This window comes from Littorina saxatilis, linkage group LG1, assembly GCF_037325665.1.
Source record: "Littorina saxatilis isolate snail1 linkage group LG1, US_GU_Lsax_2.0, whole genome shotgun sequence".
Classification (NCBI taxonomy): Eukaryota; Metazoa; Mollusca; class Gastropoda; order Littorinimorpha; family Littorinidae; genus Littorina; species Littorina saxatilis.
Window position 1 is genome coordinate 96,279,138 of NC_090245.1, and position 13,288 is coordinate 96,292,425.

The window sequence follows — 13,288 nt, forward strand, 5'->3', positions numbered from 1 at the left end:
CTATCGTCTCGTGCTCAAGCAAATCACGCTCACCAACACAGATCTCGTCAGGCTTTTAACAGGGGGTAAGATCTTGCTTCAACTTCAACACATACCACAAATAAGCAGACTCTTTTTATATTTAGTCAAGTTTTGACTAAATATTTTAACATCGAGGGGGAATCGAAACGAGGGTCGTGGTGTATGTGCGTGTGTGTGTGTGTCTGTGTGTGTGTGTGTGTGTGTGTGTAGAGCGATTCAGACTAAACTACTGGACCGATCTTTATGAAATTTGACATGAGAGTTCCTGGGTATGAAATCCCCGAACGTTTTTTTCATTTTTTTGATAAATGTCTTTAATGACGTCATATCCGGCTTTTCGTGAAAGTTGAGGCGGCACTGTCACGCCCTCATTTTTCAACCAAATTGGTTGAAATTTTGGTCAAGTAATCTTCGACGAAGCCCGGACTTCGGTATTGCATTTCAGCTTGGTGGCTTAAAAATTAATTAATGACTTTGGTCATTAAAAATCTGAAAATTGTAAAAAAAATTAAACATTTATAAAACGATCCAAATTTACGTTTATCTTATTCTGCATCATTTGCTGATTCCAAAAACATATAAATATGTTATATTCGGATTAAAAACAAGCTCTGAAAATTAAATATATAAAAATTATTATCAAAATTAAATTGTCCAAATCAATTTAAAAACACTTTCATCTTATTCCTTGTCGGTTCCTGATTCCAAAAACATATAGATATGATATGTTTGGATTAAAAACACGCTCAGAAAGTTAAAACAAAGAGAGGTACAGAAAAGCGTGCTATCCTTCTTAGCGCAACTACTACCCCGCTCTTCTTGTCAATTTCACTGCCTTTGCCATGAGCGGTGGACTGACGATGCTATTAGGCTGGGAAGCGTTTGGATGTGTGCGAAGTAATTGCTATAAAATTCATTTTAGGTGCAGTTGATTCATTTCAGTGTGCCTGCACACATCTAATCGAGTTGGCCGGGAAAAAACCATGCGATGAGTCCGAAATATCGTACATTTTATTTTAGTTTTCGGAGCGACAGTTTTTCACAAGCTACCCAAGGAAACTATTCAATAACATCACACGATAGCTTAATCAGCATGGCGTAAGCAGTTTATTGGTCTCATCTATGTATAGATATATTTGTTTGTTTCCCAGGGGCGCATTTCACTGCTCGCATTATAATGATTATTAGGCGATTGCAGATTCAGTCTTTGTCTATGTGCCTTGTGAAATTATGTCCATTGAGAACAACGTGGATCGTGCATGTGACTGTTAGGTAATAAGTTTTTTTCCATGTTCAGCTTCACCTACTTACGTTGCGTTTATTTATTAATCTGTGCATTTGTTAGTGGATATGTACATTTCTTTCAAGGTTACCTAACATTATATCAGTGCAATAGGACAAGCAATCATTCAGCTCAGTAGGCCAAACACTGTTATTGCACCATTGCAGTTTGCACTTGGCGTGCAAATGCACCGATCATTCGGTTCACGGTTTCTGATCGATACCCTTAGCCACCTTGGCTGTAGCTGTTCTTACACAGAGGTACGGAAATTTGAACTGAATGCTGCTCAATCATATGGCATTGATCTCCCACCTACTACTGTGTATGCCTGCCTGCAGAAATCCCCGACGCAATGCAGTCTGTCACAGACGTTGCATTCCATTCTAGCGAGCAACAAACGCAGCACAAAGAGTTGAGCGTGGCAAGGCAGAAGCGAGATCACACAGACATTCAGCTGATCTTGAGATATCTGCTTGATAGGAACCCTTTCACTGTGGATACAGCCCTCCGATCCATTTCAAGCGGAAAAGAAGCTGAAGCTACTGTGAATGCAGAACAAGCAAAAGGCGTAGGAAACAAGATTCTGAGCAGCATGATCGGAAATAATGTTGTGGATTTCACCTTTAAAAAGAAGGATCAAGCTGTAACCATGGCTCTGAAAGCCAAGTCGTCCAATCTGCACGATGATCTAGTACATGTTCACTCCATGCTGTTGTTCCAGAGACTAGTGACAACTGTGAAGAACACCAACGGATGTCTTGAGGACGCCTTTGCCTTTGAGATGTGCAGTGTCCCAGCATCGCTGTTTGATTCGGGTGGTCTGCCAAGACAAGGTACCAAGGCTGCACTGGCAACTTACATCTGGACTTCAACAAAGCAGGTAAATGGTGCTATTCCTGATGATGTAACATATGTCATCGATGGTGGCTTGCTGTTGCACCTTCTGCCCTGGTGCCGTGGTTCAACATACAACCAGCTTACTCAGAGTTACGCAGACTTTCTCATTCGTCATTTTGGCAAAGGAACTGTTGTTTTTGATGGATACAGCTGCGGACCTACCACCAAAGATGCAGCCCATTTGCGAAGAACAAGCAGAGCCAATACAGCATGTGCCATCACTTTTGAGGGTGACATGGTCCTGTGCGAACCAAAGGAGCGCTTCCTGACGAATCCAAACAACAAACAGCGGTTCATCAACCTCCTTAGTTCCCGTTTTTCACAGCACGGCTTTGACACTGTCCATACAACTGCTGATGCTGATAGGCTCGTCGTAAAGACTTCTCTGGAATTGGCAAGGAAGGAAAACGTGATTCTGGTTGGCGAGGACACCGATCTGCTCATCCTTCTGTTGTACCATCTTACGCCAGATCACTGCCCCGTCTTCTTCACATCAGTGAGATCATCGACAGCAAAATCAGCTGCAAAAGTGTGGGACATCAGAAAAGTCCAGACTGTTCTTGGATCTCAAGTTTGTGAGAACATCCTGTTTGCGCACGCCTTTGGTGGATGCGATACAATTAGCAGTCCATTCGGGATTGGAAAACCAATGTGTTTAACGAAATTGACCCAGTCAACAGTGTTCGTGCAGCAGGCCCATGTCTTCAGCGCCAGTCCTTGCAGAGACACTTGTGACAGGGGAGGCTACCGCTCCTTTCACAGCAGACTCTGCACCCGAGTTGTTGGCCTTTAAAAGTCAACACCGGTGTATTGTAGAATTCTGTTTGTGATGGGGTCTGGTGGTTTCCGATTGTCTGTATGTTCATGGAAACCTTCGGGTTTGCATAACAGTTTTTATAGGGCTAAGAAATTAGCTCTAACATTTTCAATCCTGTTTGATTGCACTTCGCCTCCCGAGGTGATCGTAGTGTTTCGGCACTCGGTTACACACTGATGAGCTGATAGGAGCAGGAGAAAGGGCCTTTGTAGAACTCTATGGGGGGAAGGAAAGAGACACTTTGAACTTCCTCCGCTACATCAAGTACATGCAGAAAGTCTCTACATGTACCTCATCGTTTCAGCCCTGCAAACTCCCACCTACATCAGCAGCAGCTAAATTCCATTCCATGAGAACATACTTCCAGGTGCAAGAATGGATGCACTTGCATCAAGAACAGTTCCTCCTGGATCCGATGGACTGGGGATGGAAGATTGTTCAAGGCGCCATGCTTCCTATTCTCATTGACATTGCTGCTGCTCCTGGTGATCTACTCGATGTCATCCGATGCAATTGCAAGACAGAGTGTCGAACAGCAAGATGTTCATGCCGAAAACACGGCCTCGTGTGTACGTCTGGCTGTGGAGAGTGCAGAGGGGAGAGCTGTGCCAACACTGTGACCGAGGTTGCCTGTGTAGGTACATCAGACGATGAAGACGGGCTTTAGCGTAAGTACGAGGTCATGTTGAATAGAGTGTGCGTGTGCATGTTCACATGTGTAATGCAACAGTAACGGGTAAAGGAGGGAGAATATCAGCACAGTAATTGTCAACTCACATACCTGTCAAACGCGACCCGGGAGACGCGCCCTGTGAAACCACACCGAATGCGCTAGATTTGAGCTTCGGCTACGTTATTTCGCGCTAAATAAATGCAATTGAACCTATTTATTAACTGAATGTGCTTTTCTTACATACTATGAGTGACATATGGCACATCCCTTAAAATAAGACATGTTATAGACGTGAGAAGTGAGGGACGGAGCATATTCGGAATACCGTTATTGCGCAGTTGTCATCATTCTTTAAAAGCTTCAAAAATATAGTTTGCATGGGAAAACGTTGGCCAACTCGGTTTTACCTGATCAATGGATGCATGTAGAGTACAAAAAAGGTGAAATAAATTTTATAGCAATTTGTTCACACAGGAGGTGAAATCTGATGAAATCTGCCTAGCCTATACGAGTATACGGTCTTGCTGAAAAATGGCATTGCGTTCAGTTTCATTCTGTGAGTTCGACAGCTACTTGACTAAATATTGTATTTTCGCCTTACGCGACTTGTTCTTTTTGTCCAGGACAGTGACATTTTGTGTTGGATTCATTTTGTCTGTAACCCTTAAATAAATCTGCTGAATTAAAAAAAATCAAATAAAGGTACCTTTTATTGTGTAAATGAGTGGAGAGAAAAAGTACAAACTCACCTCTCCATGGATGATATCCTTTGAGTGCGTGGAAGAAAAACAACAAAATTGAAGCACCTTTTTTCACCGTCCGTGTAAAGATAACGCTGACTGGCTCCAATTCGACTTATTTTACCCGGTACCCGTAATGGGCAATCCAAGATGGGAGTATCAATAATATGCGACGCTAAAAGCCGTTCTTTAATTTCAAGCACAATTTTAATGAACAAATTATAACCGGCACGGTTGGCCTAGTGGTAAGGCGTCCGCCCCGTGATCGGGAGGTCGTGGGTTCAAACCCCGGCCGGGTCATACCTAAGACTTTAAAATTGGCAATCTAGTGGCTGCTCCGCCTGGCGTCTGGCATTATGGGGTTAGTGCTAGGACTGGTTGGTCCGGTGTCAGAATAATATGTGACTGGGTGAGACATGAAGCCTGTGTGTGACTTCTGTCTTGTGTGTGGCGCACGTTATATGTCAAAGCAGCACCGCCCTGATATGGCCCTTCGTGGTCGGCTGGGCGTTAAGCAAACAAACAAACAAAATGAACAAATTAGGTAACTAGTTTTTAAGCTTTCAAGCCTTAATGCAATCCCATAATCCGGACTAAGTCAAAGAATGTTTGACAAACATTTCAATCAATTCGATAGAAAATGCGGTTGCCACAGCGTCGCATCACAGTTGATGTTTTTTTTAAAGTCAGATATGACGTCATCAAAATCAACAATAAAACCAAAACAATGAGAACAAGGTGTGGGGACATTATCTGGGAACAAATACTGACCAAATATCAAAAGAAACAAACACAAAACTACGGGTAGAAATGGTCGAAACCGACCCTTTAAGGTCAACTACTTATGGTGATAGTTTATCACAAGTGTCAGATTTCTAGGACGTTGTCACAGTCGTCAGTAGCTTTTTCATTTGTCAATATGTGCTCTGCTGATACGCTTCAAAAGAGACATTAGTTTGTAGCGAGATTTCCCAATCCTTCTGCACTTGTACAGGGTGACCCAAAAAAAAGAGTACCCAAACAAAACGTCATAAATTGAACAAAAATAAAGCAATCTTCATAAAATTTATTTACACACACAAGCAGCCTCTGCATGATTTGCACAGAAAATTTTAGCGTTCTAGCTTGTCTTTCAGGAAAGTTATGCTCATTCTCCAGAACATGCTCCAAATGGCCTCCGCGCCGATTCAGGCAAACTTGAACTCGCCGCGCAGTTATCAATCACCCGCACACACTCCTGTTGCGAGATTCCGCGAATGGTTGTTGTGATGGCTCGCTTGAGTTCTGCGATTGTCTGTGGGTTGTTTCTGTAGACGTTGTCTTTCAGGAACCCCCAAAGATAGAAATCTGGGGGATTTAAATCCGGGGGAGGCCATTTGGAGCATGTTCTGTAGAATGAGCATAACTTTCCTGAAAGACAAGCTAGAACGCTAACATTTTCTGTTGAAATCATGCAGAGGCTACTTGTGTGTGTAAATAAATTTTATGAAGATTGCTTTATTTTTGTTCAATTTATGACGTTTTGTTTGGGTACTCTTTTTTTTGGGTCACCCTGTACTTGCGGTTGTTCGGATGCGACAACACAACGTCTGTCGATGATTTAATACCGTTACACGTTAACAATGGATAAGAAAAATATGTGATTTTTGAGTAATATTTCACATCTCTGAAATAGAAACCCTATTTGCGGCTCAAATCAGCACTGATGTCAAGTGTACGCAAAAATCACGAGTGCCGTTGCTTGTAATATCCCTAGATACCATCCTTTATAAAAACGTACACAATCAAAAAAACTTGCACGCACCCACGCAAACACACACACACACACACACACACACACACACACACGCTTGTTCCAATACTTTATTGCACTGAAAATTGATTTTCAATAACACTTAATCTATCTATGTCTCTGTCTCTGTCTATCTGTCTGCCTGTCTTTTACCCTCTCTCTCTCTCTCTCTCTCTCTCTCTCTCTCTCTCTCTCTCTCTCTCTCTCTCTCTCTCTCTCTCTCTCTCTCCCCCTCTCTCTCTCTCTCTCTCTCTCTCTCTCTCTCTCTCTCTCTCTCTCTCTGTCTCTCTCTCTCTGTCTCTCTCTTGATGCAATGAATGCATTAGGAAGGTGTTTCATCTAGATGCTAGTATTATAAGGCTTATCTATATTCTTATGTGAGGTGGAGGAAAGCTATTTCTGATGGTTTCGATCTTCTCAGTGAAGTAGTCAGAAAATACAGTTGGCAGGTCCTTAGAGTCATGGGTGGTGGGGAAGCTGGAAACCGTCTGTTTGCCAAGCAGAGAATTGAAATTTTGAAAAAGTTCTTTGCATGTTCTACTACCTATAATCTGGGCAGAGAAGAAAGCAGTTTTAGCGCCTTCAACTAAGTCATTTACTTTGCGTTTGATGGTTTCAAAAATCTCTTTGTGAACAGTGAGTTTGGATTTAAGCCAGCACCTCTCCGCCTGACGACGTTCACGTTTCAGTTTGCCAAACTGCTCAGAGATGCTACTGAACCACGGGTTAGATTTCCGCTGAGGAACCGTGCGTTGGCAGAGAGGGGCGTGCCTATCAAGAATTGAGCGCAACGTCTGGTTATATTCAGTGACAGAGCAATCTTGAGATAAACCAGCTACATCATGTCTAAAAGACTCCTTATCAATCTTCTTGATGCTACGAAAAGTTATTGTTACAGGGGCAGACACAGGCTTTGGAACATTTAGACGACATAATACGGCGTTGTGGTCAGACTTAAGGTCGTGACTGACAAAACATGAACTGACAATGGCATCAGAAGGACGATGAATGACTAAATCTAACATGTGACCATGCTTATGAGTCGGAGAGTCAACAGACTGGTGAAAACTGAATATGTCGAACAAATCTGAGAGTTTCTTGGTGTTGGAGTCCTCAGCATTTTCAAAATGAAAATTAAAGTCACCCATCACAAGAGTTTTCCCAGGCAAAGAATCACAATGCTCAAGAAAGTCTGGAAACTGGTCAAAAAACATAGTGTTCGTGAGCTTATTCTTCTTGCTTGGAGGTGGCCTATAGACACAGGCGATGTTGATTCTAGAATCCTGAACGGTCATAGTCAGAGTAGCAGCCTCAAAGGTGGGGTGGTTCAGAGGTGATTGTGTGACGGTGCAATGTTTCTTCAGAGAGTCTTTGAAGACGAAGGCTATACCACCACCTCTACCAGCCACACCCAGCGAGTCCCGAGCGAAGGACTGCACGGAATAACCCGGCGGAGAAAGATCCTGGAGCTTCGCCTCATCACCCGCAGAACGGAGCCAGGTTTCGGTCAGCAGCATAGCGTCAATATCATTGTCAGAAATGAAAGTACTCACAGCAGTACGTTTGTTGGATTTACCAAGGGATTGGGCGTTAAAAGCACATACAAGAATCTCTGTCGAAGGAGGTTGGTTGGAATTGGTGAGGTTGGTATTCCATGTACTAAGAGTTTGAGATGTGGTGGAGGTCAACGACGAGGGGGTGGGTGGATGAACGAGGGGTCGAGTGGTGATAACACTGATGCTATGGCGTTTCCTTCTGCCTCCGCGACAGGGTCGCTTAGAGCGAGGCAGCTTGTATCCAATGGAGAGACATCGTAGTCGTGTTATCAAATCAGGGTCAAGGCAGGCGCCTGTGCTTTTCTTTGCTATCAGCTGCTCGCGCGTATAGCGACGAAAGAGCGGTTGAGAGGGCCAGCGCGTGTAGGTCAAACCAATAAAAGAGGTATCCTTGTGACACACACAAAACGCTCTCTGCATCGAGACACGCACACAAAACAGCAGATGTTTCAACACACTTCCAGCTGACCGAGTGAGTGAAGGCAAGAGGAAAGGGATAAGTGACTCTCACGCAACGAAGCAGTGACCGTGTTATCACTGCGATGTCCACAACAACTCGTTATCGCCTTGCAATGAGCTGACCCTCGATGACCAGATACAATCTGTGTGAACTGGTCAAGTCAAATGCTTCTTCGTCCGGGATGTCACCCCGGACAACAAAAATTTACTTCTTAAAAGAGATCACTGTTGTTAACAAGATTTGAAGTACATGTGAAAGCGATGAAATTTAAGAACGTTCTTTTTACAGTGATATGTCAATGTGATGTAATATGCAGGTGACATTTCAATGTGATGTAATATGCAGGTGACATTTCAATGTGATGTAATATGCAGGTGACATTTCAATGTGATGTAATATGCAGGTGACATTTCAATGTGATGTAATATGCAGGTGACATTTCTATGTGATGTACTATGCAGGTGACATTTCAATGTGATGTAATATGCAGGTGACATTTCAATGTGATGTAATATGCAGGTGACATTTCAATGTGATGTAATATGCAGGTGACATTTCAATGTGATGTAATATGCAGGTGACATTTCAATGTGATGTAATATGCAGGTGACATTTCTATGTGATGTACTATGCAGGTGACATTTCAATGTGATGTACTATGCAGGTGACATTTCAATGTGATGTAATATGCAGGTGACATTTCAATGTGATGTACTATGCAGGTGACATTTCAATGTGATGTAATATGCAGGTGACATTTCAATGTGATGTAATATGCAGGTGACATTTCAATGTGATGTAATATGCAGGTGACATTTCTATGTGATGTACTATGCAGGTGACATTTCAATGTGATGTACTATGCAGGTGACATTTCAATGTGATGTAATATGCAGGTGACATTTCAATGTGATGTACTATGCAGGTGACATTTCAATGTGATGTAATATGCAGGTGACATTTCAATGTGATGTACTATGCAGGTGACATTTCAATGTGATGTAATATGCAGGTGACATTTCAATGTGATGTGATATGCAGGTGACATTTCAATGTGATGTAATATGCAGGTGACATTTCAATGTGATGTACTATGCAGGTGACATTTCAATGTGATGTAATATGCAGGTGACATTTCAATGTGATGTACTATGCAGGTGACATTTCAATGTGATGTAATATGCAGGTGACATTTCAATGTGATGTACTATGCAGGTGACATTTCAATGTGATGTAATATGCAGGTGACATTTCAATGTGATGTGATATGCAGGTGACATGTCAATGTGATGTGATATGCAGGTGACATGTCAATGTGATGTGATATGCAGGTGACATTTCAATGTGATGTAATACGCAGGTGATATTTCAATGTGATGTAATATGCAGGTGACATTTCAATGTGATGTAATACGCAGATGATATTTCAATGTGATGTAATATGCAGGTGACATTTTAATGTGATCATCTGATGCAATATGCATGTGTTGGGGGAAACAAAGCATGTGAGTATGCTATGTTGTTTTTGTTCATGTTGTGAAATAAAGAATGTGTGTATATTCTGTGTGGCTTTTGTGCATGTGATGTTCTTTATTATTCGTCAAAGTGTGTATTCAAAATGGCGCCAAACACTGGGGCAATGCATGGCTCAGCTGCTACATGTTATGCACGTGTCTACAATGATGACAATTAGTATGGTATTTATGTTGCATTAAAACGGTTTTAAATCTCCTCCTTCACATTGTCATCATCTTCATCATTATTGTTGTTATCGTCGTCGTAATCTTATCATCATCATCATCACCATAATCATCATCATCATCATCATCATCATCATCATCATCATCCTCATCATCACCATCCTCATCATCATCATCATCATCATCATCATCATCATCATCATCATCAGTAGCAGTAGCAGCAGCAGTAGCAGCATTCATAACTATATTCACAACAACTTGACAACCACCACTGCTAAAACAGCCACCATTGCCATCAACAACTACTTTATCATCACCATCATCATCGTTATCATCATAGTTGTAACATTTACTGGCCGGCGGAATTCCAGTGTTCCTGTCTGCAGTCATTAATCACATTGACTTATGTTATCACATGAGTCTTGTGTTCTTGTCTGCAGTCATTAATCGCATTGACTTACTTATGTTAACCACATGAGTTTTGTGTTATTGGCTGCAGTCATTAATCACTTTGACTTATGTTAACCACATGAGTTCTGTGTTCTTGTCTGCAGTCATTAATCACATTGACTTATGTTACCACATGTGTTCTTGGCTGCAGTCATTAATCACATTGACTTATGTTACCACATGAGTTCTGTGTTCTTGGCTGCAGTAATTAATCACATTGACTTATGTTACCACATGAGTTCCGTGTTCTTGGCTGCAGTCATTAATCACATTGACTTATGTAACCACATGAGTTCTGTGTTCTTGGCTGCAGTCATTAATCACATTGACTTATGTTACCACATGAGTTCTGTGTTCTTGGCTGCAGTCATTAATCACATTGACTTATGTAACCACATGAGTTCCGTGTTCTTGGCTGCAGTGATTAATCACATTGACTTATGTTACCACATGAGTTCTGTGTTCTTGGCTGCAGTCATTAATCATATTGACTTATGTAACCACATGAGTTCCGTGTTCTTGGCTGCAGTGATTAATCACATTGACTTATGTTACCACATGAGTTCTGTGTTCTTGGCTGCAGTAATTAATCACATTGACTTATGTTACCACATGAGTTCCGTGTTCTTGGCTGCAGTCATTAATCACATTGACTTATGTAACCACATGAGTTCTGTGTTCTTGGCTGCAGTCATCAATCACATTGACTTATGTAACCACATGAGTTCTGTGTTCTTGGCTGCAGTCATTAATCACATTGACTTATGTTACCACATGAGTTCTGTGTTCTTGGCTGCAGTCATTAATCACATTGACTTATGTAACCACATGAGTTCCGTGTTCTTGGCTGCAGTGATTAATCACATTGACTTATGTTACCACATGAGTTCTGTGTTCTTGGCTGCAGTCATTAATCACATTGACTTATGTAACCACATGAGTTCCGTGTTCTTGGCTGCAGTGATTAATCACATTGACTTATGTTACCACATGAGTTCTGTGTTCTTGGCTGCAGTCATTAATCATATTGACTTATGTAACCACATGAGTTCCGTGTTCTTGGCTGCAGTGATTAATCACATTGACTTATGTTACCACATGAGTTCTGTGTTCTTGGCTGCAGTAATTAATCACATTGACTTATGTTACCACATGAGTTCCGTGTTCTTGGCTGCAGTCATTAATCACATTGACTTATGTAACCACATGAGTTCTGTGTTCTTGGCTGCAGTCATTAATCACATTGACTTATGTTACCACATGAGTTCTGTGTTCTTGGCTGCAGTCATTAATCACATTGACTTATGTAACCACATGAGTTCCGTGTTCTTGGCTGCAGTGATTAATCACATTGACTTATGTTACCACATGAGTTCTGTGTTCTTGGCTGCAGTCATTAATCATATTGACTTATGTTACCACATGAGTTCTGTGTTCTAGGCTGCAGTCATTAATCACATTGACTTATGTTACCACATGAGTTCTGTGTTCTACCACTTCTTCCTGTTTTAGGACGTAAAAGAAACATCGAACTCGTAACTGCACAATTGGTTATTTCTGCCAGCGCCAGTCTTTGTTCAAAATTAATAGGAAGACCGTGTAGAAAGCGTTCTCAAAAAAGAATCGGGAATTTCCACTGCGACATCAGACCGTAAATTCGAGCAGATCAGCTGACGACAAGCTTCCACCCCAGCCAGCAAGACATTAGCGGCCGATAATCGGCCGAACACCCTTCAAAAAGTCGGGCCGGTGACGTCAAAACATACGACGCGGGTGTTGGCCCGACTAACTTTTGCAAAGAGGCAACGATGCGGCCGATAGGCGGCCGAACACCTGCACTATGGCGGCACGCATCCGGTCCGATGTTAATCGGCCCGATGACTTGTTTGACCTGCGGTCCGACACCTTATGCCGACATCGGGAAGATATCGATTTCAGCGGGAAGACATCGGGACGATGTCGGCATAAGGTGTCGGGCCGCAGGTCCAACAAGCCATCGGGCCGATTAACATCGGACCGGATGCGTGCCGCCATAGTACAGGTGTTCGGCCGCCTGTCGGCCGCCTCGTTGCCTCTTTGCAAAAGTTAGTCGGGCCAACACCCGCGTCGTATCTTTTGACGTCACCTGCCCGACTTTTTGAAGGGTGTTCGGCCGACTATCGGCCGCTAATGTCTTGCTGGCTGGGTGCAGCTACCGATACAGCAGTATGTACCACCACCACCACCCCCCCCCCCCCCCAAGTGTAACAGTGCAAAATTCACTTACAGCTACAGCTACAGCAGTATAACCCCCCCTCCCCCCAGTGTTACAGTTGCAAACAAACCTACAGATACAGCAGTGTGTACAACCCCCCCCCCCCCCCCCCAGTGTAACAGTGCAAAACAAATCACCAGCTAGAGATACAGCAGTATGTAGAACCCCCCGCCCCTACCGCGTACCGCCCTCACTGTAACAGTACAAAACACACCTACAGCTACAGATACAGCCGTATACACCCCCCCCCCCCTCAGTATTACAGTATAAAACACACCTACAGCAACAGATTCAGCAGTATATACAACCCCCCAAGTGTAACAGTGCAAAAATTACTTACAGCTACAGCTACAGCAGTATGTACACCTCCCCTCCCCCTTAGTAACAGTGCAAAACACACCTACAGCTACAGCAGTATGTACAACCCCCACCCCCCCCCCCCCCCCCACCACTGTAACAGTACAAAACTCATTTACAGCTACAGATTCAGAATTATGTACATCCCCCTCCCCCCGCTGCCACCACTGTAACAGTACCAAACTTACAACACTCCACCCCCTTCCCTCGTGTAGAGCGCAAAACACACCTAGAGCTACAGATACAGCAGTATACAACCCCAATCCCCCCCCCCCCCCCCCCCCTGTGT